Genomic DNA, 7,949 nt, shown 5'->3' with positions numbered 1-7,949 from the left:
CAGGTTTTCACTGAGTGTAGGCCTATACGTTTTCACTGCTACCATTCCTTTAATCCTGGGTGTGACAACCCATAGAAAGACATGGTCTACCATCCGACTCCTTACCTCACATGCACATGCTTCGGTAGAAGCGAACGATCATCCAACGAGTGTGGGGGTATCGTGCAGTTAGCACGATGATCCCCTAAATTGTTATAACTGGTGTGTGGAACTGGATTTCGCTACTACTATAGCTCTCCAAGTTCATCACGATGCTGGGTGGGCATCTGTGCTATGTACAGCTGTCAAAAGAAAAAGTGGCCGCCCTCTAGAAGCAAAGTTTCCTTCGGGAATTTTCGCTACAATTCGGAGACAGGCAATGTTACATGTTGTTGGACCACGTTGCCTGATATCTAAAGTTATAATTAAAGTATGCCGTTTGTTACTTTGTGACGTAATAGTAGCGTTCCGGGGTGGAATTCGTGAGGTCCTGCGTTCGAGCACTATCTAGTGCATTTTATGTTTTTTAAGAGAAAGAAAAAAATATAATTGCTCCTATCCTTTTATGACTGTTTTAGTAATCATCTTGTTCATGAATTATTGTGTCATGGCTTTATCGTTATTTATTATGATATTATAGCTGCAAGTGGAAAGAAATAAAGATTTTATTCTCAACAAAAATATATTTCGTGGCTTAAACGAAAAAAAAAAATTCTGGCTTCTGCCTTAGCCAAGTACGACAGATAGGCCTTATTGGCATTCGTGAATCCGATGCTGACAGGTGGGTCATCTTGACTCAGATCCTGATAGAGACAGGTTACTCCCTCATACGAGCAGCCTAGTAAGTCGTGGGGGCTCGGAATCCCAAGCCCTTCCTGCCATCGTCGGCTGACAGGTGGGCCATCCTGCCTCAGGGCCCATCCGCACACGAGCAACCTGATAAGCCCCATGACCCGGAGACTCAAACTTTTCCTACATCAACATCGTAACACCGTACAACGCCGAGTCTTCACCACAACCTATATTTATTATTGCAGATGATAAATGAAATTGCCCACACCTGTGGAGTAACGGTCAGCGCGTCTGGCCACGAAACCAGGTGGCTCGGGTTCGATTCCCGGTCGGGGCAAGTTACTTGGTTGAGATTTTTTCCGGGGTTTTCCCTCAACCCAATATGAGCAAATGCTGGGTAACTTTCGGTGCTGGACCCCGGATTCATTTCACCGGCATTATCACCTTCATCTCATTCAGATGCTAAATAATCTAAAATAACCTACTAAAATAAAATAAACGAAATTAGGGAGAGGAGGAGAGTGTTGATGGAATTATAGGAACAAACGAGAAAACCAACGTCAGCTTTGTCCACAATTTCCATCAAGGCTTAGCTGGGAATCGAAACAGGATCATCCTGTATGGAAACTCAGCGTTCTCAAATGAGCCACTGATACGGCAATATTAGTATTAGTAATAATAATATTAGTAGTAATAATATTAGTGGTAATAGAGTTGTACTAATTAAGTTTATGTGCACCATGGCTGCCGGTTTCGGAACTCAAACAAGAAAACAAGTTATGTGCACATACTGTTGTGAGTACTAGCCTACGTCATGCAGTCCCTATTTACATTCAGCATAAGACAACTATCGATTACAGTGATCATAAGGAGGCGATGTTATATGATGGTACCGGGAGTTCAGTTGTTCAGTGCATACAGCGGAAACAATATGCTCCAACGAATATGTATTAAGTAAAATATTATGAAGGAACTGGACAGTAAGCAATTCAGTGCAAGATTTGTCTTTCCGTTACAAGAGGACGAAAACGCAAATAGGCCATGAGGGCCCAATCAGTCAAATCCACTCTCCTGACCTCCGCTCTGGGACCCCCTGAGATATATTAAGATACGAAAAAGAGAGTGGTGTGCGGAAAGCAACGGGAAGCTACCACATTTATCTTTCCTAAGATAAACTGCAAACATGAGCAAAGGAAGCTTCTAATAGAAAAAGGAGAATCTTCTGGGGCCCTGTGGAAAAATAACTAAGAAAGAGACTAGTGAAGTACTTTTTGTGGAGCGTGAAATTGTAAGGGGGCAGAAACATGGATATTACGACGAAATAAAGAGAAACGAATAGAAGCGTTTAAAATGTGGATAAGAAGAATGGAGCGTGAAGTGGACAGACAGAATAAGAAATGAAGTTGCATTAGAAAGAGTGGCTGAAGAAAGAATGATGCTGAAACTGATCAGAAAGAGAAAAAGGAATTGGTTGGGTCACTGGTTGAGAAGAAACTGTCTACTGAAGGATGCACTGGAAGAAATGGTGAACAGGAGAAGAATTCGAAGAAGAAGAAGAAGAAGAAGAAGAAGATATCAGATGATAGATGACATTAAGATATGAGGATCATATGCGGAGACTAAGAGGAAGGCAGAAAATAGGAAAGATAAGAAATGAAGTTGCATTAGAAAGAGTGGCTGAAGAAAGAATGATGCTGAAACTGATCAGAAAGAGAAAAAGGAATTGGTTGGGTCACTGGTTGAGAAGAAACCGTCTACTGAAGGATGCACTGGAAGAAATGGTGAACAGGAGAAGAATTCGAAGAAGAAGAAGAAGAAGAAGAAGAAGAAGAAGATGATGATGATAGATGGCATTAAGATATGAGGATCATATGCGGAGACTAAGAGGAAGGCAGAAAATAGGAAAGATTGGAGAATGCTGGGTTTTCAGTGAAACACCTGCCAATGGGCAGAACATTTATGTATGTCTGTATGCATGCATGTATGTACAGAATGCCCAGGAAATCGTAGCTGAGAACAGTCGCTATTTGAAAAGACTAGTCGATTCCATGCTCCCTCGACTGCAAGATGTGATCGAAATGGAAGGACATTATTTTCTTGTTTTGATGCATACTAGCACCTCCTAAAATATTGGATACTTTTATTCTTCTGCATTCATTAGATTAACATTTATAATATTATAATTAGTAATTTTGTATTGCCCGTGAACATTAACATTTAATCTCACAACTCTGTAAATCTCTATTTCAATGTTATTCAGACAAAAAAAATTGTTGGTATAGATTAAGATCCGAACCCGTTATCTACTGCACGATATCCAGAAGACTTCAATAAGACTTATCGTTTGAGTTATTGAGATGACACAATTTTTCATTTCTGCGTTGAGTGTCGATCTAGTCATGAAGGTTCAAATGTCGATTTGACTACACGATTTATCTATATATTTATATATTTATATCATATTACCATATTTTTGCAGTTTTTGAAGTGGATTTCGGAACCGATGGTAGCAACAAACCAAATAGAATTTCAGCAACTCAAATATTCCTTATCTTGTGTATCAGTGCTCTGGTCTCCGATCATGCGCAGTACATCTGAGCCTTTAGAATATTCCATCGTCTCATTCCTTTTATAGGTTACTGGCATACATGCATTGCATACATTCATAAATGCATATATACAGATACATACACACATACAGTTTCACCTCCAGACCTGTGGAGTAACAGCAAGACCAGATGGACTGAGTTCGATTCCCTTTTGGGGCAAGTTATCTGGTTGAGATTTTTGCGGAGTTTTCCGTCAACCCAATATGAGCAAATGCTGGGTCACTTTCGGTGCTGGACCCCGGACTCATTTCACCAGCATTATTATCTCCATCTCATTCAGACGCTAGATAATCTAAGATGTTGATAAAGGTCGTAAAATAACCTACTGAAATAAAAAAATACATACACACATACACACGTGTACATATAATCTATCCAATTGCGGTACGTTTAACGTAACCATTGCCTTTACGGAAATAGGTGAAGAGAAATAATTTATGTGTAATAAATTAATTTTTCTAATATATTAACGGAAAGAAATTATAATAAACGAATCGCTATTTTATGAAAATTCGTTCAAAATAATCGCATACATGTGTTACACAGTACAATTTGTGAGTAAAGTAAGATAGGTCTGTTACAATAAAATTCTTTCTTTGTGCAAATTAGTGAGTGAACATTTTTCTGAATATGTATGATAAGACTTTCTTGTGTTAAATTCTAACTTATCTTGTTTACATGTTTCGACCTATTTATGGGTAATCCTCAGAACTGGTCGTTGTTGCTCTTGGCGCCTCTTGTTTTGTTTCCTGTGAGGGTGTGTTCGTGTGGTATAATGTAGGGTCAAAGAGTGTGTGTGTGTTCTGAAATTGAGTTGTGTGTTGAGAATTTCGTTGGGGTGTGTTTTTGTATGTGTGTATATTTCATATTGTTCTAGTGTGTTTAGTTTCTGGCACAACACACACCCCAACGAAAATCTCAACACACAACTCAATTTCAGAAAACACACACTCTCTGACTCTACATTATACCATACGAACACACCCTCACAGGAAACAAAACAAGAGGCGCCAAGACCAACAACGACCAGTTCTGAGGATGACCCATAAATAGGTCAAAACATGTAAACAAGGTACATATCATACATATTCCGAAGTGATACAGTGTTAAAAGTTGTATAATCAAGATGTAGAACATTTTTCTTATTTGGGTGCATAGCGAATAGTTTACTATATTTCTATATTTCTAATGATAGTTCAATTAATTTAATTGGCATTATGATAAAGAATTGAATTACAACTTCGTAACACCGATTTACTCATCTACAATGATGACATCAGTTTCGCGATTTTCAGAATTGTTTCTTGTTCAAATGGATATTGCTTAGTCTTACTCGTACGATCATATTCCACTACGTCTCATCAAATTTTGATGTTGATTAATGACTTTTACGAGTTTATTTGAAGTCGATTAATAACTTTTTTACTAGTTCACATGAAATTGAAAGTGGGCCATTGATTACCGTGCCCTGTACAATGTTCTTCCAAGTTTACTCGAACATATTATAGTAATCCGAAAGTTGGTTTGACTTATTTGAGTATGGAATACAGAATTTCAAATCTCTTTTATAGTTCAGATTATCTCCCACTATACTTCGAAATCGTAATGGAGTTATCTCTATTCATATTATAGCGAGCAGCTCTGAACTTGAAGATATTTGTTCTAATTCCTGGTAGAGGTAAGTTTTTTCATCTCATAACTTCTTAGATCGACTTCAGGGTACACTTATTGTCTTATAAAATTTTATTACGCACCTAATTTTTCTGAGAAATAAGAGTTGACCAGAGCAATGTCGACAACATTACCTATTTCTATAGAATGCAGTAGGTCTGCCTCCTATATGAATCAATAGCATGTATATAAAAACAATATCTTTCGTAGTTTGATATTATTGTCCCTATTAACGACAGTACTAACGTATCTCGCTACTTGCCATTGTTTAACAGCTATTGAAAATCCTCACAAGTTTTGAGATGAAAACAGGTCACAGTATTCAATTTTATTCTTTGAGGAGAGTGTGTGACGCATATATATATATATATATATATATATATATATATATACATATATATATATATAATATTATCCACATACAAACCCCATTTTACATGAGTATATTAGGATTGAAGTAATACTAGATATTGATATTTTATTAATTTTGCAATTACACATTATAAAATACTCACATTTCAATATACAGGAACACGAGTAACATTCTTTAAGATTCCTTTCCGATAATTCGATGACTAGTGAATCTCATTCTTTCCAAGAAGAGGGAAGATAGAAATTCAATTACAGTGTTAGCTGGGAGCGAGGGACACACTATGTATCTTGATTAGAATAATTGAGTGCATGATTTTCATGATTTATACTGGTAAGGTCAGAGCTCTATGGCATTATTCTTTGCCTCAGATGATGATAAGAAATAAAAAAGGTTAGTTTTTACTTTAATAAATTGGATTATAACTCATATTTTTAAATATGTTTAGTGTAATATTATACTTCTATACACCCCATTGGAATTAATGTAAATAGTTTGTAATGTGATATGAATCTCTAAACGTTTGCGAACTGTTATTTATTGAAATGTCGTGCTGTCGAAATGAGCTGATGTATGTTGATATAGTAACAACACAGGAATTTTTAATAACTTCTGAATGTTATACTGATACTTTTTATTCATAAAAATTCGTATTGTACTGTTACAAAATCTACTTTTATTTCATTAAAGAATTATATAGGAATTCAGTTAAAATCAGAAAAAGCACATAAAAAATTAATGATTATTTTGCAAAATTGCGAATGCAAAATGTTAACTGGTCCATACTCTTTAGAAATTTGGCCAGTCTAAAATAATTCAAAGGTGAGATATAGGCCTTGTGTTACCTTGTGAAACATACTTGGCCTTGAGGGGAATAATAAAGTGGACTGGGAAGCTTTCCTCCCTCGCTACATTTCCACTTGTAGGTAGGTAGGTAGCTCACTTACCCCGACCATGAGATTCTTACTATGTGCTAGAGTCCACGTATGCATTTGATATCACTAGATAACGAATGGTCTATAATTCAGAAAACCAGAGGCTGTATGAGGGAAGGCTGAAGAAGAAATGAAACCGTAGAATAGAAGAATTATCCGTAAAGGAATGGAAAAAGAACTGAGTTCAGAAACCATTGAATGACATAAGTAGGACATATTATAGAAAGAGAAACTAAACCTTTGGGAGTGAGAAAAGTTGGAAGGTAGAAGAAATACAAATATTGTAGCGGAACACACTGTGAAAACAGAATACACACATCCCTAAACAACGAGAATAAAAACGAACATTTCATAACAATGAATAATTTCCGGGGCCGGGTATCGATCCCGGGACCTCTGGTTGAATGTACCAGCGCTCTACCAACTGAGCTACCCGGGAACTCCACCCGACACCGTCTCAACTTTTCCCTTTATATCCACACAACTCGCGTGGGCTGACGAACCGCCAGAGACCCACATCGAGTGCACACAATCTCTGTGTGACTTAGAATTGTGGTTTTCTGTTAACGTACACAGTGACGTATATATTATTCGAGATTTGCATTTCATAACAATGTTACATCGGATAAATAACTTACTAAGAACTCCTGTCCGCTATCGTGTTATTTTTTTGCAATGTAATCATTATTAGAACTGGCAGTTGATGAACTCAATTTCAAGAAAAAGAGAGCAAAAGCAACATACGGAGTGATTCAAAATAACAGTGTAGTCGTAGAAGTATAAGTTTCCCGCAAAATGACATTGAAATTGTGATATGAAACTCTTTTTGATATACTTACATTATAATAGTATGAGATCATTTTTTGCTCTGATTTGTTACGTTTGAAATTGGCCTAAGTGTTGACAAAGCAACTAATGCGAAAACATTGACGAAAGTATTCTGAGATAAGTTCCAGTGTTATGTGAACGAAATAATATTTTATATTTTATACTTATTTATACTAAATTAAATATATAAAACATATTAAAATCAGCAACACGCGTATGAGCAAAACTCGTGTTCGGATATAGTTTCATCTACACTTATAAAAGGAATTCAAAAGTTAATACGCAGAAATATTAATGTAAGGTAACAAAAAACTATAAATATCTTTTATAAACAAATGTTTAATTTTTTATTGAACTTAATAACGAAAAAATGTTAAAAATGCTAGGTGCGTTTTGATTATGGAGTTATATATTCTTGTTCATAGACTAAAAATGCCGTTGTGAAAATTGTTTGCTCTCTTAATGATAAATTGATGTTCCGTCTACTATTGTAAACATAAGTACGAGTCAGTAGTATAATATTATAATCTTTACAAAATCTGTTATAATACTACAATAAAGTGTAAGTTACATGATATTTATTCAATGTTATAGACTTTAAATTCAGAAAAGATGAGTTCAGAAAAATAATGAATAGGTTTTTAATCTGAATTCGATTATACATTTTTTGTAAATGAATTAGGGGATCTGAAAAACGTTTGAAGTTCCACCCCACGCAATGATTTTATATTAGATAGCGGAATGTAAAAGAGCTAAATAAACTGT

General features: G+C 35.9%; 1 non-coding gene across 1 annotated transcript; it reads right to left on the bottom strand.

Moving 5' to 3' along the window:
* Window positions 1–6,722: 6,722 nt before the first annotated feature.
* Window positions 6,723–6,795, bottom strand: TRNAN-AUU (transfer RNA asparagine (anticodon AUU)). The gene has a single exon. It is a non-coding gene; the product is annotated as a tRNA-Asn (tRNA).
* Window positions 6,796–7,949: the final 1,154 nt, after the last annotated feature.

Source organism: Periplaneta americana, chromosome 17 (assembly GCF_040183065.1).
Source record: "Periplaneta americana isolate PAMFEO1 chromosome 17, P.americana_PAMFEO1_priV1, whole genome shotgun sequence".
Lineage (NCBI taxonomy): Eukaryota > Metazoa > Arthropoda > Insecta > Blattodea > Blattidae > Periplaneta > Periplaneta americana.
Note: the sequence above shows the minus strand (reverse complement) of the source record. Positions and strands in the feature narration are given on the sequence as shown.